The 27,180-nt window shown below is 43.7% G+C and overlaps 1 long non-coding RNA gene across 1 annotated transcript; it reads right to left on the bottom strand.

Annotated features, from left to right (window-relative positions):
- Nucleotides 1–219: 219 nt before the first annotated feature.
- On the bottom strand, nt 220–15,473 carry LOC132652108 (uncharacterized). Its single transcript, XR_009589595.1, has 4 exons — nt 15,183–15,473; nt 14,207–14,314; nt 5,511–5,692; nt 220–693 (listed from the first exon to the last, which is right to left on the bottom strand). It is a non-coding gene; the product is annotated as an uncharacterized LOC132652108 (long non-coding RNA).
- Nucleotides 15,474–27,180: the final 11,707 nt, after the last annotated feature.

Raw genomic sequence — 27,180 nt, 5'->3', positions numbered from 1 at the left:
CCTGTAGGCTAAGCTAAACCTGTAGCCAGCATAATCTTAGCCTGAGCAACTTAGTTGCTTGACATGTTTTGGATTTTTTCCCCCTCATTAGTAAAATGTGGGCGGGGTAAGATCGAACACAACAAACACATATGCATTGTCTTAAGGTTTCTATTGCTGTGAAGAGACACCAGGACTGCAGCGACTCTTATAAAGAAAAGCATTTAATAGGGACTGACTTACAGTTCAGAGGTTTAGTCCGTTGTCATCATGGCAGGTAGCATGGTGGCTTGCAGGCAGACATGGTGCTGGAGACCTCTCCAGCTGTGAGTTCTACATCCAGATTAGCAGACAGCAGGAAGAGAGTGAGACACTGGACCTGGCTTGAGCATCTGAGACCCCAAAGTCCACCCCTAGTGGCACACCTACTCCAACAAGACACCATATCCTATGGGGGGCATTTTCATTCAGAATCTACTTCATGCTAGATGTCATGCTTTAAGAACGAAGCAGTGGATAAAGTATATTATTTGTTGAAGATGCATGACAGTAAGTTATAATAGATTGTGTTATCTGCAGAAAGTGCTGCGGAGACAGAGAAGGAAGTAGTGGATTTTATCTCGAAGATCTTGAAAATTCCTTCAAGCTCTGGCGATCTGGGTGATATTAAGCTGTCAGATTCTTCCTGTTGCTGTTGGTGCTGGGTCTTATGGTCTGCAAAACATTAGGAAACATCATCGGTGCCAGACCACTGCTGTTGCCTGGGATTTCATCTTATGGAGACCTTGTGTAGCCTAGCCGAGCTTCCCTGCCCAATTTCTACTATGGGTAGTATTGCCCCTAGCCACCAGTCTGCCTTGGAACATTTGGTCTGGTGTAGAACTGCATGCATGTCAGTCATTCTCCTGAACTAGTCTCAGAAAATTCATCTCATCTAGTGAAAACCCTGGGTTCCTACTTTTCTTAATGCCTAAAGCAAAATTAACTTAAGTTCTTTATTCAAAACTTTGAAACTTCACTGGTTCCAGGGACTTCCTTCTTCATTATTACTTGTCAGGCTTCCTGCTGAGGTTATTTTTACTTTTTGAGATTGAGCTTCCTTGTAGCACAGGCTAGCCTTAAACTCCCTGCTTGAATTGCTGATCTTTTTTGCCTCCACCTTCAAAGTGTTGGAATTACAGACATGCATGACCACACTCATCTTTCTGAGACTTAGAGACTTGCTTTCTCCATTCTCATTTTTCTGCCTCTTTTCTCTTCCTCTTGCTCCACTCCCTCATGCCATTTTTGGAAGATGATCAGCAGAATGAAATCATGAATAGCAATGAGCTGCTGATTATGCTCATACTAAAAAACAAAACAAAATAACAACAACAAAAACTAACCAAGCCAGATGACCTGATAGCCTCTAGCTGACGTGGTGGCAAAGGAGACTAAGGACTTTTAGGCATCTCCAGAAAGTCCTACTGAGCCTTGGCCATTCCCCCTCTCCCTACAACACCAACAAAAAGTCTCAGTAGCTGAAAAGCCTCAGGCTCCCACTCTCTCACTCTTCCTCACTTCCACGTCCCTAGGTATTCCACAGAAAACAAAGAGTTTATTGTGGCTCCCTAAAGGTGTTTGCCATGTGGAAGCTCAGAAACTAGCATGGGAAGTCAGAAACTGGAGGACTGACTTCCTCTCCAAGCCAGAAGTTTTGCTGAGGGCAAAAAGGAAGAATAACCTACCATGCCTTCTGTTGTTAGAAATCAGGTCCTTCCTGTTATCTCTAGCATCATCAAGCTGGCCACCAGCCCACACCACCTCCACCAATCTCAGGAAACCAACTCTAGCCCACTGTTGGAAAGTGCCAGTTCTTCCTCCATCTCCTCCAAACTCTAGGGGTTTTCAACCACCATCTCTTCTTTCCCTTTCTCCCTCTTCTTTATCAACTGTGTCACTCCACTGAAATGGTTTTATCCTCCCTCTCTCCTTGGACTTCCCTTTGTGAACTTCCACAGAACTCCTCAGTCTCGTCTTCCCATGGCTCTTCCACATACACAGACAGAAGGATCCCTAATTTCTTCTCATTCTTTCTTACCTCCTCCATGCCATCACTCTGCCACTGACCCCGAGTTTTTAAAGCTAAGTAACCCATAACATAAGCTTCTTTGTAAACGGATTTTAATCAAGCAACACTGCTGCTCTCATCATATCCAAAGACCAAAGACCTTCTGGGTCTGTGTGATCTGGCTGGAATGCAGATTCCCCCTGAGCACACACCTCTAATCCCTAACAATGAAGGTAAAGTTAGTTTCTAGAAGGGAACATTGGTGTTTGAAAATGATATCTAATTGAGAAGCAGAAAAAGTGACAAATCAGAGAAAGATTTGACAGACTAGGACATGCCTAACTGTCACAAGAACAGAGAGGTAAGAAAGATGTAGCTCTGGGAGATACAGAAAGCAAGAAAGAGAGAAAGTGAGAGAAAGACAGATGGAGACAGACAGAGACAGAGAGACACACATAAAGAGACAGAGAGAAGGCAGTTTTACAGAGACAGGTTGTAGAGAGAACAAGCTCTGGTTGTAGAGCCAGAGAATAAGAATGAGCCAGAATATTAGACCATATTGCCAAAGTTAGTATGAGGCCAAGCAAAGCAATTCAGTCAGAAGCTGAGAGAACCTAGTTTGAATCAGTCAGCTTGAAGAGGAGTTTGAGTCAGAATATCTGAGTGGAACCAGCCAGCTAGAGTTAAAAAAGGACTAGAAAGGGTAAGTTTATTCAGCAGTAAGTCTCAGAGGCTCAAAACATTCTAAGCCTATATACTTTTACATCTTAGAAGTTAAATTTTCACTTTTTTTTTTTTTTTTTTTTTTTTGCTTAAAAAGTAAATCCTGTTTAACTCCTTCGGGCCATTGAAACTTAATACCATTATTACAAATTAATATTTCCGTTAGAAAGAATTCAAATGTGAAAGAAGTGAATGGAATAGAAAGAGGAACATCACTAACAACCTCCTTCCCCAGAGATAAATGTTAGGTTTCAGACCCTGAAGAGGCTGCAAAGGTGCATATTTAACATACCAAAGTGGACCTGGCCTCCAGGTTCTCCCAGTATCCCTCAGTCCCTCCCTACCTGTTACAGGGCATGGCTGGCATACCCTGCTCTCTACCTGAACTTTCCAGCCCAGGGGCTAGGCTTCCCCATATAACGCAGACACTTTGGTTCCCTCCCTCTCTCTGCATTTTCTCTCCCTCTGCTTGAGCACATGCTCTTTCTCTCTTCCTCTTCTCCCTCCTCTCTATCTCCCTTTCCACGGTGATTCCCCTGGCCTTGTTCCTTAGGACCAGTGAACCCACCCAAGAACTGTACCCAATAAACCTGCCTGTTAATAAAGACTATAAATAGTTTCATAAAATTTTCTTTATATGGTTGCTAATTTTCAGTCATGCAACATGCCTCCTGCAAAGCAACATTTTTATTTAACAATATGATGTAGATACCATGCCCATGCAAGATATATATATATATATATATATTTCATTAAAATTGTTCAAGTACTATTCCACTCTATGTGTGTATCATAATTCAATTACCTAGTCTCCTGCAGATGGAGATGGAGGTTGTCATGTTGACTTACACTTCTGTCCCTGTACTCATTTGTTTCCACAATACACAATGCTGCAGCTTTGCATATGTGTCTTTACATCCTGTGCTATCTTCCCCTGGCTGCAGAATTCACAGGCCCCTACACCTAAAGTAATTACCACACTTGCAAAACTGTACAGTGAGACATTCTTGAGAAAAATATGTGTACAGCCACCTCAACCTCACCTGGGAAGCCCTAGACCCTCTGTTGGCTGCTTCTTATACTTAGCATTTCCTATTTTCAGTACTTATCATGTCTGCTTGCTGTATTTGAATGAATCAACCTGTGTGGCTGAAGGAAGAATCAAAGCAGCCCCTGAACTGGATTAAAACCTTGAATCCATCCCTCAGTGGCACGTGCTTAAGATTGTGTTCATTTCCTGCTAGTTCATGAAAACAAAATGCCTCTTTCCCCTGAAGCCCTAATTAAACAGAGAAAACCAGAAGAGGCTCCGCGTGTTGGCAGGCAGTAGAACATAATGCTTTAAGAAACAGAATCCCTGGGAGTAGCGGCAGTTCTCAACCTGTGGGTTGTGACCCCCTTTGGGGGGAGGGGTCGACTGATCTTTTCTCAGGGGTAGCATAGCAGATACTTACATTATGGTTCGTATCAGCAGCAAAGTTACAGTTATGAAGTAGCAAAGAAATAATGTTATGGTTGGGGGTCAGCACAACATGAGAAACCATATTAAATGGTCACAGCGTTAGGAAGGTTGAGAGCCTCCACCTTCAGAAGATAGAACACTTGCTTCGGACAGGAAGTTCAGATCCCCAGCACTTCATAAGTGCTGGGTGAGTGTGGTGGTTTATCAGCAATCCTGGAATGCAGGAGATCAGAGATAGCAGATTCCTGGAGCACGCTGGTTAGCTGCACTACTTAAATTAGTGATCTCAGAGTTCAGTGTTAGATGCAGCCTCAACATGGACAGAAAGTGACTGAGGGAGACACCTGATGTTAACCCTCTGGCTTCCACACAGGTTTACTTGCAGCACCGGTGTTAGATGTCCTAGGTTACTGAAGGCTGTCACCAGTAATATGGAGCCATGTGTGCGGAAGATGTAATGATGTATCCAGGCTAGAACACTTTTCACAGTGCCCAGCAAAAGGGAAACATGTGACATTTGTCAGCTGCATCATTTTCCTATAATCGGTGGCATCCGCTCTCATTTTTGATCAGATGTTTATTTTTCCTGACACTGTGGAAAGCTCTGGCTGGGATAATTTGTCAGTTTTCACAAAAGTGGAATTTCTTTCTTGCCTGTTTATAAAAACAAACACTTGTTGAGGCCTATGGCATTTCAGATTCTTCCTGGCAAGACCTGGGCTGGTCCTTAATGATTTAGAGGAGTTTGCCGGAGGGAAAATGAGCATGGCCGCAGTTAGGGCTGGAGAGCAGGAAGGGTAAGCCCCCCTTGCCTTTTTGGTAGTTTAGAACATTTCAGGAATCTCTGAAAAGCACGCTACCACTTTTCACCATTGAAGGTTTTGTTTTAAAATAGCATTTTCTCCTAGCCTGGCGGCTGGGTCGCTTCTGGTGTCTGGTTTTTGGAGCTGGCCTCGCAATCTCTGCTTTAGGATGGAAAGCTTCCCCATGGCAGCGGCTGCTAAGGGTGGGCCCCGGAACCACGGTTTGTTCTGCCCCTGTGCACCTGTTATCCACTTTTAGTGATGAATTCTGTCTGGCGGTGGCTGACAGTTGTTTTGTTTGAGCTTTCCTGGATCTTTCCGAGGACCCCACCCTCAAATGTAAACAAAAGCAAACTAATAAACAAAACAAAACCCAAGAAAGTTCCCCAAGCTCAAATCTGTCTCAAGAAGCTTTTCATGCTTGATCTATAGGTTATGCATGTCCAGTACTACACATTCCAGAGAACTACATCGAGTATTTCAGTTAAATTACCTCCAACAGAAGAAAGAAATTCCTGAATAATGCCACTCGTCATGTTTGGGACTACTTCCTTGCATCCGATCCGACCTACATGCTTCCTGATGCAAGGGAGGCTTGTCCTTCAGCTGACACATCTGGCCAGGGGTCCAGCTTCAGCAAAGGGAAAAAAGGTTCCATGTCTTCTCAGTATAGTGCTGTAAATTAAACAAAACAAAACCAAAAAAAAAAAAAACCATGTTGGGTTTATAATGTTTATTATTTGCCCAGTAATTATTGCAGTGCTATTGTCTAACCTGCTATCACAATTAATAAGACACAGGCACCTGTTAGATTTTTATAGTTGTCTTATTTATCTTAGGCCGGGCAGATGTTTCACCTTCGCTGTCTCAATATCTTCACCATCCACTTCCCAGCCATCGCCTTAACCATCTTTATCTGGGCTACCTTCCATCCATAATCTAATGAATACTTGTTTATCTTCTTCATCTGGGCCTTTCCACGCCATTATTGGAGTCCTTCCTCCCAGCCCTTGTGGCTTCTTCTCCACACTAACCCATCATGGAGTCCCCCTTCCTCCTCTCTTCCTGTTCTCAAAAGCCCAGGAACTTTAGCCACGCCTACCCCATTCTGCCCTGCGTAGATATAGGCTGGTTAATTAGCCAATCAGGTAGGTCTAACACAGCATGGCTCGATGTATCCAGGCATAAACCAGATCTTGAGGGCCAGTAATTAGGGTCAATATACAAGCATCAGACCAACCCACAACACAGTAACTGCATCTTCAAGATAAGAAGCTCCGTCCTGGATAAATAAACTCAGATCTGCTGCACTGAGAAGCTAGAGTTCCCAGGGACAGAACCTCCAGGCTGATAAGTACTCCACAGCTCCCTCACAGAGGACTGGGTGACATGATCACACTGGAGCTGCTTCTTCCCCTTTACTTCTCCTCACCTCCCCCTATCTGGGCCCACTGTCACATTCTCTGTTATCTGAAGTGATTGTTCAGGCTACTGTTCTAGGGTCAGAAGGAAAGACTGTGAGCCAAAGGACAGAAAACTCACCCTGGGCCCTGGGTGGGTGTGACCTTGGGCAAGTGCCAACCCATTTTGAGACCCTGGTTCTTTCCACGGGAGGTAAAGGGTTTCTCTCACTAGAGCATGTTTGAAATGCCACCACCTCCAACATTCTGAGGTTCCGGAGTGCATTGTCCAACCACACCAGTGACCTACTTGTAAAGGACAGAGAGAGCAGGCCATGGCTTGGAATTCTTCAGAATTTATTGGGAGGGGCCCCTCCCAATAAACTTGACTATGGATTGGGAGCAGGCTGTTTCTTCAAAGCCCTGGTGAGGGTTGGCTGGGCCACACCTTTGGCAGTGCCCCAGAAACATCTGGAATGTTCTTATCAGAGAGCATCGGGCTCTTCAGGCTGATGCTTCCACCATCCAAATACCAAAAGAGACGAGTTGGCAGAAGGTGGCGCCCAGGGCATGAGCTGCCAGAACAGCGCTGCCGCTCTGCTGCTGTTTCGACAGTTCCGCTCTGAAAGAGCACGCTTCCAGGATGCCTCAAAACACGGAATAGGTTGTTCTCTGTGGACGATTTGTCCTCACGAGGAACCAAGGGAGTGCCCTTGGGGACACTGAAAGCTCAGTGAAGTCACTTCTGTGCCTAATGACTTTGAAAAGTATCTAATTAGAGAGGTGGTGGCAGGAGCCTGGGGTTGGAAGTCGGGACACTTGGGCTCCAGTTCTGTCTCTGGCTGCCACTACCTGGCTGAGCAGCCTTGGGCAAGTTGCTTCCTCAGTCTGGGCCTTAATGTTCCCTCTTAGTCTCTTCCTGTCCTGGCACACCTCCACTCTGAGCTCTGAAGATAGAAAAAAACCACCTTGCTTTTTTTTTTTTTAAAAAAAAGAATAGGGCTGGCTGGAGACTCCAGCTTTTTTTTTTTTTAATTTTTATTTCTTTCTTTATTTTTTTTTTCAGGTCAGCTTACTTCTCTTACTCAGAGGTATGCCTCTGGTAGAAGAGTTACATTCCCTTCCCAAGCTCCTCCACCTGAAGATCTTTGGGATATAGCCAAGAAAGTGGACGGTGAGTGGCATGCTTGACAACTAGAAGGGGCTTTGGCAATTACTATCACCTAGCTATTTCAAGAATGCCACTGACTTGGCTCTGCTTGTTCAGGACGCTTGGAGTGCATGGGAACCAGCATTTTCTAATTCTGAAGAGCCTGGGTGCTAGAGCTAGGCTGTCTCCATTGTACCGCCTGGCCACACCAATCATAACCATTCCAGTTCCTCTCACAGTAAGTATCGAGTGCTCATGGCGTGCCAAGCATTTCACTGAGCTGTTTTGCCTATATTGCCACACCCTGTCCTCATACCATATAAAGCAGGTGTGCACTGTATCTGCTGCTTACACATGGGGAGACAAAAATGTAGCAGGGCCATGTGACCTGCTCAGGGTCAAGTAGCTGCAAATGGCACTTGGGAATTGAATACTGGTCTATTGACTCCAAAGCGATGGCTCAGCTATCTTCCAGGCCTTAGTTTATCTAATTTTCATTCAGAAACCTACAAATAGGCACTATACTTCCTGTTTTACAACTAGACCTTTGAAGGTCTGAGGGTTAACTAGTTCCAGCTGGTCAAGATTACTGAGGGCAGAGGACACAACTAAGGCCATCTTGACTTGATTTCTCTGGACCATACTTAAGCTTTAGCCTTTCAGGAAAAGGTCCAGTGAGTTTGCCAGTGAACATTGTGGGTTGCCCAGCGTGTCCACTTTAGAAGGGGCGATGGAAGAGACAAGACACTGTTCGCTGCTGTGAGAAAAACTCTATAAAGTGTTGGATGACCTCACACAGCTCTGGGCCTGCTTGCTTCACATCAGGCTGTTCCGGACATAGGCACATCCAGCCCCTTAGTTTGAGTGGCCTTAACTTTCCTCATAAGGTTATTTATTTTAAGAATCCACTGAGAGATGGCCATGAGAAGTGAGAAAGTGATGCAAACAGGATCATTATTATTGAAAGCCTACATCTCTGCTTTTATCTTTCACCAAATTGGGCACTGAACTACATCACCTTCAAGATTCTTGAGACTCTGAGTCTGCTGTGTGGTGATGAAGCAGCACAAGGCCATGTTAACAGCTGGAGCTCCTGCCTGACTCATTAAGAGAGGTCACACCTAGGATGTGAGGCATTACAATGGCTGCCACTGTGACACATTTCAGAAAGGCTGAAATCGGACATTCCTGAACAGATTCAGGCACGAGAAGAGAGAGAACAGGTTATAAACAGATGGCCCAGGGCTTAAGAGAGGCTTTTTTTTTTATTCTTGCTTTGAAAGGCTCTGGAGGTGTAGCTAGGTGTCCATTTCTCTGATCTTATCACTCTTTGGCAAGCACACATGTCCATATATCTTTGGATTTCCTCACTGCAGGGTCTCATGCTTCTCAGCCTACTTATGCTAGCAGGGTCTTGGTGAGGAGTCCCTGGAACCATTCAGTCATTCGGGGGGGGGGGGAGAGGAAAGGAGGGACAGTGGCACAAATGATGGCTCCCTCAGGGGTCTGCTTTCTCACTTGATACTCTCTCATCCATGAAAATAGGAATGTGAAGACATTGACATCTCTGTCTAACAATTAGCTGCTGGAGAATTCCCTGCTTGAGATGCTACAAAAAGGTGGTTATTGTCATGCAGAGGAAGAAGGCAACCTTCAGGAGGTGGCTGAGCTGGTGTGCAGAGGGCCTGGCAGGGCATAAGATTTTTTTTTCTAATTGAAAGTTGAGGGGGGGAAAAGGAAGAAAACTTAAAAGCCAAGTCACAGAAGTTCTGTCATGAGGCTTATGGAGAATGAAACTTACAGATGATATATGTCTGATGATCAGCATTCCTGAAATCATAGTGACATTGAAAAGAATTGGCCTAAAAAAAGCACAAAGGATGTGTCTAACTTGAGCTTTTGTTAATTTTGTTAGACTAACTACTTGGGGGAATTGAGTCATTACGAAACATTTTGTTTAAACTGACTTTCTAAAAACACCTATGTTTTATTTAAATGTTTCACAAAGGTTTCAGTACAAGATTGGCACATCTGCATTTCTGTGTGTTCAACAACTCATGCTTAGAGGCCTCTCCGTTTACCATAAGATGGTCAAAAGGGACAGTCAACAATTGGGTCTTTGCCCTCCAGGGAAGATGAAACCTCTCTGGTAAGTCATTTGTCCCTTTAGTAGAGAGGCCACAGCCTCCCCAGGGTGGACTCAAACCAGTGTTCGTCTTAGAAGGAGGCATGATTCCCTAGTTTGGTGACAAATCAATAAACACTTTGTTGAATGCATTCAGTGGGCAGTGCTCTTTCTGTGTGTACTTTGGCTCTCTTTGTTTTTATTATCAAAGCAAGCCTGCAATAGACTATGAGTTTATCCTCATAACTTCCACCGAAGTTACTGTCAACTTTTACAAAATAGTCTCTTGCTCTTCACATTCTGCTAGCTCAGGTGATAGCGGAGTTTGTGTAAGTAAAGAAGATGCCATGTAACTTCATTTATTATCAGGAGAAACAGAATTTGCTCATTTTTAAATTCAATTTACTAAGACTCTGTAAGACTTGGAAGGCTTCACATTTGATAATTTCTGATTGTTTGCTAGTGAAAGCCAGCGCTTTAGGCTCCTGATCAAAGTGTGTTGATCAACATTGCAGCCTATTGTGAGGCAATGCCTAAGATCAAAGAACTGTTGATTGGTCTGGTAAGCTTTGGAACTGTGTATTTTTTTTAAAACAATTCTTTAAAAACCTTAAAAGACAGCTTGTGTTTTTAATCCATCTTTAGATTAGAAAACCTTGGTTAATTGCAAGAACAAGTTGGTTCAACATTGGTAAACTAAAGACTCTTTTATACTACAAATATTCCCATCAAATAGAGTTTGTGAGCTTGAAAAATGTTGTGTGTGCATTAAATTTCTTAAAGCATGTTTATTTCTTACTATATGAATGTGTATTTTTAAGAATGGTAAAGATGACAGAAAAAAAAAAAACATACCCTTTCTTAATTGTGCCTCTGATCTTGTGACTATGGAGACTGAAGACTAATTTTGGAAACTTTGTGTACTGGTTACCTCTTCTATCTTATCACCCTTCAGGACTGGGGGACATTTTGTCCAAGCTCCTCCTTTGGATCTTGCAGTTTATTAGTTTCAGCCTGATGATCTGGTGCTGATAAAAACCTAGAGAGGAGACAAGCTCCTATCCATTGATGGGGGGCAGGAATCGTAATAAATACTCCTGACCCCACATCTATATAGACAGCTAGAAGAAGTGAACTTACTCTTCCTCAGTCAAGGAGCCAATTAAGGAGGGTCTAACACCCAAAGCGGAAGATCAGAAAGAAGCACACGGCTCGTCCAAGGAGTCTTTTGGTTACTTCTAAAGAGGATCCAAGGATATCTACGTAAGGTACACAACGTTGGTAGAGTTAACTTTGCTTTTACTTTTACTAAATATGCTGCTTATGAATTACACCTGCTATTGTGGATGGGGTGGGAGGTGGGGGTGGGGAACCTCTTAATGGAAAGAATATTTCTAGCCTAGAATTCAGATAGAAAAACTAGTAAACTAATCCAGCCTTAAAATTCCCCATTTCCTCATTGGGGTCCCTGGTTAGGTCAACTTCTGGAGTCTACACTATGTTGGAAAGGTCACTATTATACAGAGAATGGGTTTCAGATGGAAAACAAAACAAAGCTCTATATAAAGAAAGAATTGGATGTTTGGGCAAAATGGGTCATCTTTACAGTGCAGGTGCACTCAGAAAGAGTGACAGCTATGCTCACACAGCACGGCACCCCCAGGCTCAGGTAGACCCTTTCCCCAGAATGGAACATAGACGACCCCAATGGAGTAGTTGCATGCTAGCCTAGCTTCAAGATGAAGCTATTTGGAGAATAAGACTCCCCAGAGTCTGTCTCACTAGTACTTCTTTTCAGGCTGTAATAAGTGACCCCTTAAACTTTCCTTCTTTCTCCTAGTAAGTTACTCCTCATGTATCACATGGTAGGGAAATAGATTCCCTTGCCCACTGGGGATCTTGGAACCTATATCTATGTCCTGAGTATTTCAAGCAACAAAAGGACAAATAGCAATTAGTTGGCACTTAATGTCTCCTGAGCTGACTCGTGGTGGTCCTGTGGACAGGGGAGACTATTCAAGGCTACCATCCAACTGTCAGGGGGTCTGGGCACTGGTTTAGTTGGCCATACCCAGTCTCCTAGTCTTCATTCTCCTTTCTCAGTGAAACTAATCTCAGGGCTAAAAGGCCAGTGCCTGGATCTTTTTGTACCTATGTTGTCTCTACAGAGATAGACAGCTGCAGGACTCAAATGGGTCATCATCAACAGTAAGCAAAAATGTAGAGATTAACTCTGTTATAACTTATCAGTTGTGTCAGGGATACCCTGAATAAAACAGTGGTCTCCAACTGTGGGTCACGATCCCTTTGAGGACCAAACAACCCTTTCCCCCCCTCTTCACAGGGGTCAGATATCAGATATCCTTCAGATCAGATATTTACATTATGATTCATAACAGTAGGAAAATTACAGTTATGAAATAGTAATGAAATAATTTTATGGTTGGGAGACACCACAACACAGGAGCTGTAGTAAAGGGCCAGAACATTAAGAAGGTTGAGAACTGCTGTGTTAAAGTAATGCTCAGCCAGCTGCACCCATCAATTGGCTCATCTGAGAGAACAAGATTGCACCTATTGTGAAGCTAACAGAAAGAAAACGTTTGTGTCACGCTCGAGGAAGGATCTTGCACTTCTATTCCCAATAATACAGCCTCTGAATCGACAATTACTGTGGCTTTTCAAGGATTAGACACCCTTGCCAATACAATCTAGGAAACCAATTAAAACAAAAGTAAAACAAGGACCCAAAAGAGCAAAAGAAAACGAGGAAGAAGCTGTGAGAAGCAAATTGTTACGGTCGGTTTCAGTATGAGGTGTTCTCGAGGGTGTCAGTTACAGGTGAGTGAGAGATGCCAGGCCCCGTCTCCCCTGGAGGGTGGCTGCCACAGGCTCATCTCAGAGCTGTGAGACCTGGAAGTTACAGGCAGTCTTCCCTGTGAAGGAGTCCCCAGTCAGGAAGAGGGCAGCCTCAAGCTTCAGCATATTCATTACATAATACTCTGTGTCTTAAGCCAATAGGAAGGGGAATTCAGGATGGTGGCAGGTCCTAGCCTATGCGGAGAGAGTACAGGAATTTCTAGTGATCGGGGAACTTTGAAAACTCTTGACTTGTGCCCAATTGGTGAGCCAACCCCCTTTCTTTTTTAACCTCTTCTTTGTGCTGATGATCCTTCCTTCAGAGTTGTATATTAAAAAACAAAAACAAAAACAAAACAAAAAAAAAACAACAACTCCTTTTCACTAGGCTCTTGACTTGTTAGTTTATTTCCAAAGTGATGATGACTTCCCAGTTAATTGTTGAGCTCCAGTCCTGGTTCAGTTTCTGGTGGCTATTAAGGGTGAGGCTGTTCTTGGCAAGGCCGACTAAATCCAGACACTGATTTCTACCCTGACTGGCTGCCCACTGATTTTCTTTCTAAGAGGAACCTCTAATTGACAAAGTTCAAAGTTACAAATCATGGTCGGCCTACAAGGGTGACAGGGCAGAGGAAAGCCAATCCCTGTGACCTCTGATTCCTGTTCGCCTCCACATCCCTGTTGGGCCATCCCGAAGATTCCCCCACCTGTCCTTGTCACTCCCTCACTGTGATCTCTCTTCATTTGTTTATGTTGCCTCCTGAGCACAAAGACTTGCATCAGAGGTTGGCTTTGCCTCCTACAGCAATCTGGCCACGTACCGGGGGCGGACTGGCTTATGGGACACCTGCCTGCAATGTGACTTATGCTCCAATGCATGTGGGCTGTGCAACCAAGGGAAAGCTAATTCCTTCTGCCTGCAGTGACTCCTGGGTGGCCCTGGGAATGTGAAGTCGCAGGTGGAACATGGGTGGGAGGAAGCCAGTGTGCCAGGCAAGGGAAATGGCATACAAAGGTAACTCCTCTCTTTGTCTCCCTGTGTCCCTTAACTGTGAGTGACAGAGTGGGTGGCAATGGGTCAGAGATTGCTAGGCAGGAGGCCAAAGCAGGCAGAGCTAAAGTACTGGCACACTCAAGAGCCTATTTCCTATTTCCCAGGGCCTAGCAGGCCACAGACCTACACCCCTCCCTTTCCTTTTCTCCTGGCTCTTTAGGATGCCTGCCTCTTTGCTGTCAAAAGCTCAGCTGTGGTCCCAACTCTACCTCGGTCTATCTTTCTCCGTCCTCTGCATTCCATGCTCTCTTTTCCAGTCCCACAGCTTCAGGTCCCATTTTCTTTTATCTGGTTATTGTAACACCCTCCTCATCAGTCTTCAGGACTTGGTCTCTTTATTATTTGTCTTTATGGAATCTTCCTGAAAGTGTTTTCTTGCCTTCCGCGGCTATTCTGGTCTTTCTAAGTATAATCCCTCAGGTCCCACTTTCCACTGTGTACAAACAGGGCCACATTCATATTCATGACCTAGTTGTCTATCCCTGCTGCCTCTGTCTACTCACACAGGATCCCCCATCCCTTTGAAAGTGCACCCCAAGGTTTTTTTGGGGGCCTCCTAGGGCAATGCCACTGAAAATATGCTGTGTTCACCAGCACCTACCGAGCTGTGCATCCTTGTCAGTAGTCTTCAACAAGACCAGCATCTTCATTAAGGAAAAGTTGAACTTCCATAGCAAGGTGGCATCCTGTGGTCCTTGCCTGGTGTGACCTGAAGACAAATTATACACAAATACAACAAAGCACCGTGCCCTTCACAGATCCCCCGAGAAATACCACCCTAGCTTGTCTTACCAGCTGAGCCTGGCCTCTCCACACACTCTCTCCCCAGCTCCCTGTGACCCTGTGGTCTCCTTGGAGCTGTTTTATTATTTTTGTATTGAGAAATCAGTCCTTACTGCTGCTTCCTCCTGGAGTATCCAGAACATGTGGGGAGCAGCTGGCTTTAAAAGCACACCTGCTATTCAGAACATCTGCTCTCTGGTGCTAAATACGCATTCAAATTTTAAAACACTATTTACTTTTCCCCTCTAAAAACCTTTTATTTTTCTGTTTAGAACAGTAATTTTTCTCTGAGGAGTTTAAAAATCAACTATTGAAATATAAATTATAGACAATAAAGTACACTGATTTGTGTTTGTGTGTTGCTTGTGTACTGGTGTGAACAGGTGTGCACACACAGTTATGTATGTCTGTTCACCTTGTATTTGGAGGCCAGAGGTCACTGTTGGGAGTCATCATCGATTGAACTTTACCTTTCTTTTTTGGTTTCAGACAGGGTCTCCCACTTAATTTGGAGTTTAAGGATTTGGCTAGACAAGCTGGCCAGCAAGTGTTGAGGTTAAAGGCACATGCTGTGACAGGTAGCTCTTTGTATGTGGGTGCTGAGATCCCAAGACAGGTCTTTGTGCTTGCAAGTCCAGTACTTTACTGACTGAGCCATCTCCCCAGCCCAAGTATACTTAACTTTTATTATGCAACTTGATAGATTTTGACTAAAGTATACACTTGAAAGATCCCCATCCCAGTGAGAGATGGGGCAATGTCTGCTCCCCCTGGAAATTCCTCTAAGCACTCACTTGCCAATCCCACTTCCTCCGCTGCAGTTAGAGGCCACCACTGATCTGGGCTCCACTATTATGGTTCAGCCATCATGGATGTGCTGCTGGCTGCTTTGCCTGGTGTGGTCGTCTTCAGAGTCCTTGTGATCAGGCTGTATCAGTGTTCAATCCTGGGAGTTCCCGAGGAGCGTTTCGATGTGTGTAGCACATTTTGTTTATTCATTCTCTTGTTGATAGACGTCTGCCTGGGCTAGTTCCAGCTTTTGGCTGCTTGAATAAAGTTCTCTGGACATTCATGTACAAATCTTTGTTTTGACAACTGTCTTCATTTCCCTTGGGTAAATGCCTAGTGGCAGAATTGCTAGGTCATCTGGTGAAGATTATGATTAACTTCATTAACATTAATCCCCAGGTCATATTGCTTTGACAGAATCACATGATTTCTGATTGGATCCCAGGTTCAGTGCTCTGTGCTGAACTGCACTTTGTTCTTATCTGAAATGACCTCATTCCTTCACTAAAATGCTGCAGCCCTTTAATACAGTTCCTCATGTTGTGGTGACCCCTCAACCAGAAAATTATTTTTGTTGCTACTTTACAACTGTACTCAGAGTAAATATGTGTTTTCGGATGGTCTTAGGCAACCCCTGTGAAAATGTTGTCTAATCGTTAAAGGGTCATGGCCCATAGGTTGAGAACTAGGGCTCCAGTGACTCGCTGTATTGAATCACACATGGAATTCTCTGCCTGCTTCTACAGCAGGGGTACTCTAGAATAGTAAGATCTGTCAGTTTGTTTACTGCAGCAAACATTGCTTAGCTCACTGGCTCCTGTTAAAGTTCTGACACATATCATCACTTGCACATTAAGAAATAGCTAAATACCCTTTTCTCCATTTCTAGAACCACTCATGACGTAAGGCCAGCTCACATTTTCCAACTTACTCTAGGAAATGTGTTTTCATCTTTGCTCCCATCGGCACCATGAAACTTCAATGCCACTTCCTTGGAAAGATCATTTTATTGACCATGAGCAATCAGGTGACCTCGTTACTTTATCAGAAAACACTTCTGACTCCCTTCATAGCACCCTTCATAACTTTAAAACTTACATTTGCTTCCCCCAAAACTTCTTTTCTTTCTCTTTCTCTTTTCACTTGAAATCACACTTGAAAGGCATGCCTGGCTTGTCAGTATTTATAAAGGCCCAACACCGTATCTGTTTGTAGTTAAGTGCCTGAGGGACTCATGGATAAAATGATGCTCACCCAAGTCCTTTGTCTGTACAACTTACCTGGAGATTAGTGTCCCTCTCTCATGATTGCCAGGTGTTTTTTAGTCACAAAATTTAGCATCTAGTTCTGTTTCATCCTTTAAAAAAGTTTTTCTTTAGAGATAAGGATGAGTGAAGTGCTCAGAATGAGTGATTCTGGGCATTCAGCTCAACCCTCCCCCCATCTCCACCCCAAGGCACAGGAAGAGAAGGTGGAAAGAATTTAAGAACCAGAAGATGGGGAGGGATACTGTGAGCATGAAACATTGTCTTCTGGACACAACATGGCTGTTGTGTGCATGAAATCACAGCAGCTGTGGTTATCTACTTACTCAAGACCCAAACAAGATCAAGCCAGTCAAAAATCTAGCGTGGATAGAGTAAGGTGTGCTAACCTCCCTCCCTTACTGAGAGACTACTGGCATGTGATGACTTCTGAGGGAGGAAAAGTCACTTTTATTTGGGCCTCTGGCCTCTGGTAGGCCGCCTGTCCCTCAGTGGATAGCCCCACACTCATGGTATACGGGCAGCAGTAATTAGACACAGGGTCATTAAAAAAAAAAGCAGAGAAGAACATGAAGTTGGGAGGGAGATGTGTTGGGGATAGGGGAGAAATGCGAGGAAGGAACAGGGTGCTCATGGCCGAGATACGTTGTACACATACTGTTCACTTTTCTCCATCAAGGCACTGGGTGCTTTTTGGGCACTGTTTACTCACCGCACATATTTGTTCCAGTAAGCACTAACAGAAAATTCCATTCTGTGGTTAAAAATTTTGTCTCGGGGCTGGAGAGACGGCTCAGCGGATAAAGTGCTCTCTGTGCACACATGAGGATTAGGTGCAGCCCTGAATGTCTTCATACTTTTATACTTTAAAATAATAATAATAATAATAATAATAATAATAATAATAATAAGCAACAACAATACATTTTGTGTATATGTGTGTTTTTTTGCCTGCATGTGTGTCTGTGTACCTTGTGCATGCCCGTGCCAGAGGAAGGAGTCAGATACTCTGGAACTGGAGTTAGGCGAACTTTTGTGAGCCACCGTGTGGGTGATGGGAACCAGACCCAGGTCCTCTGCAGCAGCGTGTAGCAGCATCAGCCCTTAACCACTGAGCTGTTTCTCCAGCTCCACCATGCATCTTTAATCCCTGCGTAGCCATTTTGAGATGGGAAGTAAAGACAGGAGAATCTCCCGAGGTTTGTGGGCCAGCCAGCCTGAGGCGGCAGATGAGGACTGAAATCTGACCTCTACATGTGTGCGTGGTGCACGCACTCCTATACACACACACACACACACTCCTGTACACACACACCACACATACACACATACACACTCCTGCACACACACACACACACACACACACACACACACACACACACCACACACACACACACACACATACACACTTCTGTACACACACACACATTAGATGCACACATTGTACACACCATTCAAAACATAGCTTGTCTAGTACTTGGCTAAACTTGTTTTGAATCACGCAAGGTTTTTAGTATTCAGGCAGCTTATGAATTTTCAGGAGCGTGACTAAAGCAGTTGGCACTGTCCAAACTTGAGATTCGTTTAGATAACACACAAGCTATGTGGTCAATACTCTTTCCTCACAGTCTTTCCTTATTTTCTCTTCTATATCTTTACTTCTTCTGTTTTTTCTTCCAATCATCTTACCCCTCTGTAAAAATCCCTTTGTAGCCTAGTGATACATACATCTTTAATCCCAGCACCCAGGAGACAGAGGCAGAGGCAGGCAGATCTCTGTGAGTTCCAGGTTAGCCTAGTCCCAGGACAGCCACAGCTATGCAGAGAAATCTTATCTCAAACAAAACAAAACAAAACAAAACAAAACACCCAAAATAAGTAAATATAAAATAAAAATTTTAAATTCCTTTTAAGTTATGTTGTCATGGGACTCTCATGTGCACAGTGAAGCATATAGGTCTCATTGTTTAGCCTCGTTTATCACTAACCTCCTTCTAAGTTTTATAAATCTTGGAATCTTGTTGCAGCATATTTGATTCCACTGTGAACCCCAAAACTGTGAACTGTAAAACACTGTTTCTTTGGATGTGGTTGGGCTCAATTACACACCTTTGATCCAAGAACTTTCTGTTTATTGTAAAGTGGTGATTATGGTGTGGTTTACCCAGCCCTAGCACACACCCTTACTCCAAGAGCTTTCTGTACACAGGATTTAATAGTTAACCCTAGGTCAGGAAGTGGAGCAAGAAACCAGCTGTCAGGGATTAAAGAGTAGGAGGGACTTTGAGTTGAGGGATATTTAACACAGCGTGGAGAAGAAGAAAGGGCAATTAGCTAAAGATCTGGCTTTAGCTTAGGCTTCAGCTCCTCATCTCCCTGGCTTTTTGGGCTGTGAGTTAGCAAGCCTTTGGCCTTAAGTCTTTTGGCCTCTTGCTCCTGGGCTATCAGCTGAGTTAGTGAGCCTGTTAGGGTTTTTCCATCCAGACCTGAGCTGAGAAGGAAGGTTAGCTGGTTACTTTCTCTGCCTCTCTGAGCAGGTTTTCACCCCAGCATCTAGCTCCTGAGTCTTTATTGGTAAAAATAGAATGGTTGGGACTTTCCTTCTTTTAAACAATAGAATCTGGCATGTCCAACTTCACAAAAACATACATACCCATGGGTCTTATTTCTCGCTGATAGATTTATCCAGAAAAAAATTAATGGTGACCTTCTTGGTATGTATGTTGGGGGTATACCATTCAGATCTTATATTATCTGTGGAGTCCATCTCTGGCAGGGGAGATGAAATTGGACATCATTTGGGAAAAGAAGACAAGATGCTACACCCCCTCTCTAAACACAGAGCAGCTCTGCAAGTCCTCAACATTAGCTTCCTCACTCCCTGATAAAAGTGGGACCCACCTTACTGAGACACGATCCCTGGGCCTGACTGATGAGAAATTCTTCCTAGATTGCTGTCAGCCTGTGGTGCTTTCAGCACCAGCAGTGGCAGATGAGAAGCCAAGGAAACAGAATGAAAACAAATGAAACCTCACCCAAATTTATGGGGCAGCACCATACAGCTTCAAGAAGCCTTATTCTACCTAAGATGTTTCTGGAAATATCAGAGCCAGAATAACTCAGAGATACCATCGTATGGATGACAAAACAGTTGCCTGGTTAAGCCTGCATGGATGAGACTGGGACTGAGAGGGTCCAGCATCTGGCTTCCCTATCCTGAAGCTGGTGGCCTTTAATTTCATCCGTCTGTCTCACTAAAGGATATTTTTAGTACATTGTACTTATTAAATATAGTTTTATGTTCCCTGACCCGTCTTAAAGCCTGTGAGCCAAATGTTTTATATCCCTCTGAGAAACATAAATTAAGCTCATTTTATGTCTTCTCTAATTGATCTTGCAGCTTTGTTTGGAGGCTCAACTCAGGCAGTGGTGAAGGAACACAGTAAAATAGCCACTGCACAAGGAATGGGTGGTAGTGTTCTCATTGTCGTGATCCCTTTGTGTGACCCCAAACACCGCATGTCTTACTTTTCTCTTGCTGTGATAAATAATGACCAAAGCCATTTGGTGAAGGATTTTTTTTTTTTCAGTTTATAGTTTGTAGTCCATTAAGAAAAAAGTCAGAGTAGGAAGTTGGGCAGAAACTGGGAGGCAGGAACGGAAGCAGAAGGCATGGAGGGGTGCTGCTTCTTCCTGGCTCACTGCCCATCGCTTGCTCAACTAGCTTTTTTATACAACAAGGCCCACTTGCCCAGCGATGGCAGTACCCACAGTGGGCTGAGTTCTCTCCACCTCAATTGTTAATCAGGAAAAATGCTTCAGGCTTGTCTACAGGCCAGTCTGAAAGAAGCATTTTCTCAATTGAGGTTCCCCTTCTGAGATGTTCTATTTTACTGTTTGTGGCTGTGATGAAGATCACGACTAAAATACACTCGCGTTTATCCATCCCTAACATAGTCCATCCCCCAGGAAAGTCAGGACAAGAACTAAAGCAGGACAGGAACAAGGAAGCAGGAACTTAAGCAGGGATCACGGAGGAACACTGTTTAAAGGACTTCCTTCATGGCTCTCTCAGCTTGTTTTCTTATAATCTTAGGACTGCCTGCTCAAGGGTGGCATTACCCACAATTAGCTGGGCTCATAAACATCAGTCATTAATGAAGACAGTGTCCCACAGATTTGCCAACTTGAGTCATTTTCTCAGTCAAGGTTTCCCCTTCTCAGACGACCTTAGCTTATGTTCAAGTTGATAAAACATTAACCAATACACCCCTCTTAAAATTGTCAGAGGGTCAGAGAACATTAAAGTTGCAAAGCTATTGGTGAGCAGTGTGTGTGTAAACTGAACCCCAGAGAGGGAAGGGTCGTCATTGGAGTTGTGCAGTAGTTAGTTATTTGCAGAGACAGTTCTAGAGCTCGGGTTTTGCTCATCGCACCATCATGCCCTTCTATCCACCTCATTACTGATCCTGTTTAGACTGTCTAGAGATGCTTGTGCCTGGATCTCATTCTGAATGATTTTTTTTTTTCTGTCACTCTGGTGCCACACACAGATGAAGAGGAAGCACCTGGGGGGTTAGCAAACACTATCCTTTGAGCTAGTGACCCTGTATGTACAGTGTTAGGTCTCTTCCTGGGAAGACAGAACTAAAGCCTTATTTATTTTATCTGTGACTTGGCTTCAGGGACACATCCCTAGGCAACATCTATTTCCCATGGCATCCCTATTGTTGAAGGGTAAAGTTTACAGTTCCCCGGAATGTTCCTGAAAGACGGTGGACCTGCAGTGAGAGGCTGGCAGGGTGACTGGACCTGCCAGTGGTTCCAGAACAATACCTCAGCACAGGCCCTGGCTGCCTCTGAGCCTTGATGAAGAGGCCTTGTTGGTTCTAGTGCTGCCCAGTGTAGAAGGACAGAAAGAAAAGCTTGTGACTCAGGAACGTCTGTGAGAGTTTCTAGACTGGGCTAATTGAGGATGGAAGATCCACCCTAGAGACTGGCAGAACCATTCTGTGGGCTAGAAGTTCCAGACTGTACAGGAAAAGAAGGCAAGAAAGTACTAGGATTCATTTCTCCTTGCTTCCTAACTGTGGATATGGTGAGACCAGCTACTCTGCCCCACATCTTCCTTGCCATGACAGATCATATCCTCAAACTGTGAGCCAAAACAAACCCTTCCTTCTTTAAGTTGCTCTAGTCAGGTGATTAACTCAGTAACAAGAAAATTAACTAGAGATATCCCTGCTGACTTAAAAGAAGATCTTTAAAATCAGCTACCAGACATCAAATTTTGAGTTCTACTCTCTTTGAGCCATACGACCGAAGGTAACCTAATTATTCATTTTGTCTTTATTTGTACAAAAGTATACATGTTGTATCTATAACCTTAGGTTAGGCAAAATGAGCTAATGCAAGTAAAATAGTGTCTACAGTTTTTGACAAATGAAAAAGTTTCAATAAATACTAGCTGTTTTTTTTTTCTTTTCTTTTCTTTTTTTTTTTTTTACTGTTACTGTTATCATTTTCTTTGCCACCATTATTGTCATCATCCATGCCAAAAGTTCTTTCTCCACTTGTGACCTGTGTTCATTGAAGCTGTTGTTGCAGTGACCCAGTAGAAACTACAGGCTTCCCTAAGTCTGTCCTTACCAGCAGGCTGAGTTGTCCTAGTTGGTTGGTTCCCATCTCATGCATGGGAAATAAACGGACTCAAACTGGAGTTCTTAAAGACACCTAGTTCTGCCTTACCCCTAATCAGACCACGTTGCCACAGAGGAGGGGAAAGGAAAGAAGACCGAGTCTCAGCTCAGCCCTTCAGGTACACTGTGAGCCCTCTAAGGCATCCACCATAGGTTCTGAGCTTAGTGGGTTCCTCCACAGAAGCTATGTGTAGAAACCAAGCTTGAGTTTCATCATTAGTAACATTACTGGGCGACCTTAGCCAAGTCGTTTCGTCCACACAAGGGCTCTAGATTCTCTGAGCTCTCATGTTTGGGTAGGGTTTTTAGGTAGCACTTACCAGCAGGCCGCTGGGTGATGGGAACACTTGCTAACAATGTAAAGGATACAGATTTTGAGCTGGGGGCAGGGGTGAACCTTGTTTGGCGTGTTCTGAGGACCAGAATCTGTGAGGGGGAAGTCTTGGGGTATAAGAGAAGCATGCAAGACCATGGAACACAGTGTTACTGGACCTGTTCCTGGGCCACTAGAGAAGCAGCAATAAGAGGCATACTCCTCTGCCCTGATGTTTGTTTCACTGCCTGCCTTGGAAAATGGTTTACTCTTCTTGGAATCTTTTCAGTTGCTGGTGTTAAGTAAATGGCTGGGGGATGTCCTGCCATTGGCAGTCAAGGCACACTAGGTTGCTGTACTTGTCACCCGAGATTGGTTTTTAACATTGATATGCTTATTGCCTAATGACTTTGGGTGTCTTCCTATGATGGGAGTGGTGGCAGGAAGACTGATAGTGAAGAATTACATTGTTTGTAAGAGCAGTTTCTCTCTGGTGCTGTGAGGCATGCAGTATCAATTAGAAATATGGTAGCTCATAAGCATCATGTTCTATTTGTGTCTAGCAGGGTGGGCTGTTGCAGAGTTTGGACCTGACATTAAAACATGTCAGTTGTTACTAAGTAGAGATAGTACTGTTATATGCCTTTCTAATAAATGACTGAGTTTATATTTGAATGATCATCTTCAGTGATACTCTTGTTTATTCAAGGCACTTACTTGTAAACTGATTAGGATCCTGGGTCTGGCATTGTAATTCTAGGAGCATGGGTAAGTTTTTTAGTGTTCTTAGTTAAGGACTAAGGATAAGTTAAGTTCAAGGATAGTAAAACCTACCTCATGGGCTTGTTCTGAGTTTTAAATGAGACAATATATAGATATGCAGAGCATAGTTTGTAGCACAGGTAACACTTGATATGTGTTGAATACAACTCTTAAGAATAGTAGTTGAAAAGGGAAAGTAGGAAGATGAGGATTGAGCTGAGTCAACCAGATATATGTCTTGAAACAGAAATATACTTCCTGAGATTTGGCTGGCTCAGCATGCTACCTTCCTCTGTTAGAGATCTGTGTATCCTCAATGCCAACACCTCTGAGCAGTGACGGTTCTCAGTGCTCTCCCACAGTATATGTTTTATTGTTCATGTGTTTTACAGTGCACTAATGCACTATCAGATACAAACTATGGCATGCAATTTCACAGAAGCCAAGACAGATATAAACATCAACAGACTCTTTAACATTTTTTTCCTTTTTTTTTGGAGACTTTTGTGTTCATCTTCTACTAGGCTGAAGCCTTGAGAGAGCCCTTCTGTCAAACCCCATTTTGTAAAGGTAAAATTATGACATCTTTTTAAAGCAGTTCTAGACTTTTAGTTATGCTTTGCCTTGGGATTGGTCAAACCATATATGTATGTAAGAATGGCTTCTGAAAGTTATAGTTCAATGAAAACCCAAGGGCTACGTTGAACAGTTTGTTTATCAAAACCTATCCAGACAAGTGAGAAGCAGAGGCAGGAGGATTTCCAGGAGTTCTAGATCAGCCTGAACTATATAGCATGACTTTGTCTCAAAACAAAATAAATAAAAACTAATCAACCAACCAACCAACCAACAAAGTGTTGTGTTGAGTCTCTACTTATTCCAAATGCCACTGTAAGAATTGAGACTGGCATGTGCACCACACAATCCCAGCCACAGAGCATCAGGTCTTTCAAAATGGAAGTCATACACAGGGTGAATAATATAGTACCACAAAGCATGAATAGAAGGAAGAACAAAATCAAAACAGGAGGAACGAGTGGGGACCTTTCCGGGCAAGTGCTGGCCCAGGTCTGCTTCTGGCCTTGTGGGTATCCAGGCATTGTTGTGCACCTGGCTGGGAGGAATGAAGCTTAGCCAGTGGGTGGGTCACTCAGGATCTTGGTTGGCGATGAGTGCGGGAGAAACAGCCTTCTCTGGGATTGTTTTGAGTGGAACAGGTCTCTTCCTTGGGGGTGAACAAGGGCTATGTAAACCTTAGGGAATGGGTAGAGGTATTCAGAGTGAGTGTACAACATTGGCTAGGGCCAATGAGCTGGAAATGCTTCATTTGCCTGAAGAGGAATTCCAGGTGCTAGCTGGACTTGTCCTTATAAGGAGGGAAGAGGTGTAACCTGAAACCTGGCTGCCAGGCTATATGACTACCTCAAGGATGGTGGAGGTGGGTGTCATATAGGCTGCCTCCTCTGGGACATTCAGGCCCAGAGCAAGGAGAAAACAGTCCTACTCCTGTTAGTTTCAGAATGAGATTTTTGGGGTTTGGGCATTTCTCAACTTCTTTCTTGTTCCAAGCTGGTTCTCCCAACTCACATGGCTTTCCAACCACAGGAAAGCTTCTTAGAGAAGGATTCTAAAAGACGACTATCCAACAGATAGACAAAGTAGAGGGGTGTTTGACCTAAAGGCAGAGTGTGAGTGGGTTTCCACATCCAGTGATCAGCCTACTGTCTGAGGTGCTTGACAAGACAGGTGTTTGGATTGTGAGGCAGGCAAGGAGGCCAGGGTGATACCAGACAGTATGGCCAAGTGACAAGGTCTCTGCACGTTGGGCTTTGGGATCAAATTTGGACTGAAACCTAAGATCGAGACTCCATTAAGGGTTAGGAATGGGGAAGTCTCACAGTCAGATTTGCATGTAAAAGGCCACTTGTGGCTGCTCTGTGAAAGAAGGCATGAAGTTGGGAGGCTAGAGTCTCCTGAGATTTCAGAAGACACAAAGAAGGCTGAACAGAATCCATACAAGGGATAGTGATATTAAGGAGGATGCAAAGAAACTATAACTTAGGAGCCCATCTTGGTGACTCACTCTGCTTGCTCTGTCTGTGAATTCTGTGAAGTTCTTTGGTCCTGAGACTTGATAAGAGAACTTCCAAACCAACGGTCTACAGGCATTGATGCTTCTGTGTTTTCTAACATCCTTCTAAGGTCAGCAAAACCATTTCCAAAAACCAAACTTCCATCAGGGATCTTTGCCCATCACATCACAGGAACAAAGTGCTACCCTACGGCTCCTGCAGTTCCTTCTTGGAGGAAAGCAGATCCATTTAATTGGTCTCACTTTGTTTATCAGGGAGGGTTCAACACCCAGAAGCCTCATACACGGAACTGGCATCTCTTAGTAAGGAGAGACCACAGGTTCTTAGGTTGTTTATGCAATTCCAAGATTGGCAATACAAGACACAAATCAACTCATTTTGTGTACTTACAAGTCCCTAGCCTTAAAGTTTGCTCCATTTCTTTATGTTTGTTTTTGAACATTTACTAAACTATGTAAACCATAGAGAACAGCAGACAAACTGTAAGTGAACTTTGGGCAGCGGGGAGATTGGACACAGAGGTTTACTCTGTGCTTCCGAGTCTAGCCTGGAAATCATTATGTAACCTAGGCTGCCTTGAACTAGTGGCGGTGCTCTGGCCTTCGCTTCCTACACGCCGAGATCGCAGGAGTGAGCTGTAGGTGACGTTTTTGTGAAGTGTTCACGTTTGTGTAACCACAACTCCAATTAAGAAACAGAAAATTCCCCATATCTAAGAAGATCCTCAGTTTTTTTCTTTCTAGAGATTCTCCTCGAGGCTAGCCAATACCTTAACTTAAAGTTCTGCTTACTCTGAGTTCTCTGCATCATATTAATTTTGTGCAGTTTGTTAATGATGCCATGGAGGGAAGATATTGCAGTTTCCTTTCTGTAGTTAAAAGGCAATTTAAATATTTTCCAGTTTAAAGCTGTTACATGTGGAGGTGCTGTCAACATTCCTGTATGTGTCTCCTGGTGGATTGTCCCTGTGTTTCTAGCCATGTGTTATGTCAGTCACATGTCTAGCATCGTAGTTGTGTCCTTGTCCGGCCTTAGTAGTAAGATGATGGTATCTATCATTTTTCTGAAGTAATTGTGCAGAATTCTAATATAGTCACATCACTGCTAATACTTGAAATTGCCTTAAAATTTTTATTCTCTTCTTTGATTGGTGTTGATTACTTTTTTTTTTTCTTAATTGATCTTCTGGATTTCTCCCCTTTCCAAGTGCTCCAGTTTTTTATACTCAGCGTCATCTTCTGCACTAACGTTACTGTGGGTAATGTCTCTAACCTGAAGATGCAAGTGGATTGAATCACCCCTGCTCTGATCAGGTGGGTATAGTTCAGAGGCAGTTTTTTCTGCTTGTTGGCACAATCCAAGGTTAGAAGCCTTTACCTTATTCTGGGGGAGGGGAGCTTCCTCCGCATCCATTAGTTTTAATTGCCCACTAGTCCTCTATGTTAATTGCCTCCCAAACTGCTGACTCTGTCACTCTAATAATTAACCTAGTCTAAGGGATCATCTCTTGACTTTTGAAATAGATTTCTTCACCTTTTCTTAAACTCTAAAAACAGTGACAATGGCACATAACATATGAATGTGTGTGTGATTTATGTAGTTCTTGGTGTGTGTGTGTGTGCATGTATGTGTGCTTAAGAGTATATGCGTGTACAGTTGAGTGTGGAGACCAGCGGTTGATGCATGATATCTTTGCTCCACACCTTTGCTTTTTGAGATACTCTCTTAGTGAAAACGAAGCTCCTTCATGCAAGCTGGCATGGCTGGCCGGTGAACTCCAGGGAATCATCCTGTTTCTGCTGCTAGCCAGCACTGGGGCTGCAGGCTCTCTCCACTGTCTCTGCTTGTGCAGCAGACACCTTGCCAACTGA

Source organism: Meriones unguiculatus, chromosome 2 (assembly GCF_030254825.1).
Source record: "Meriones unguiculatus strain TT.TT164.6M chromosome 2, Bangor_MerUng_6.1, whole genome shotgun sequence".
In the NCBI taxonomy this organism is placed as follows: Eukaryota; Metazoa; Chordata; class Mammalia; order Rodentia; family Muridae; genus Meriones; species Meriones unguiculatus.
Note: the sequence above shows the minus strand (reverse complement) of the source record. Positions and strands in the feature narration are given on the sequence as shown.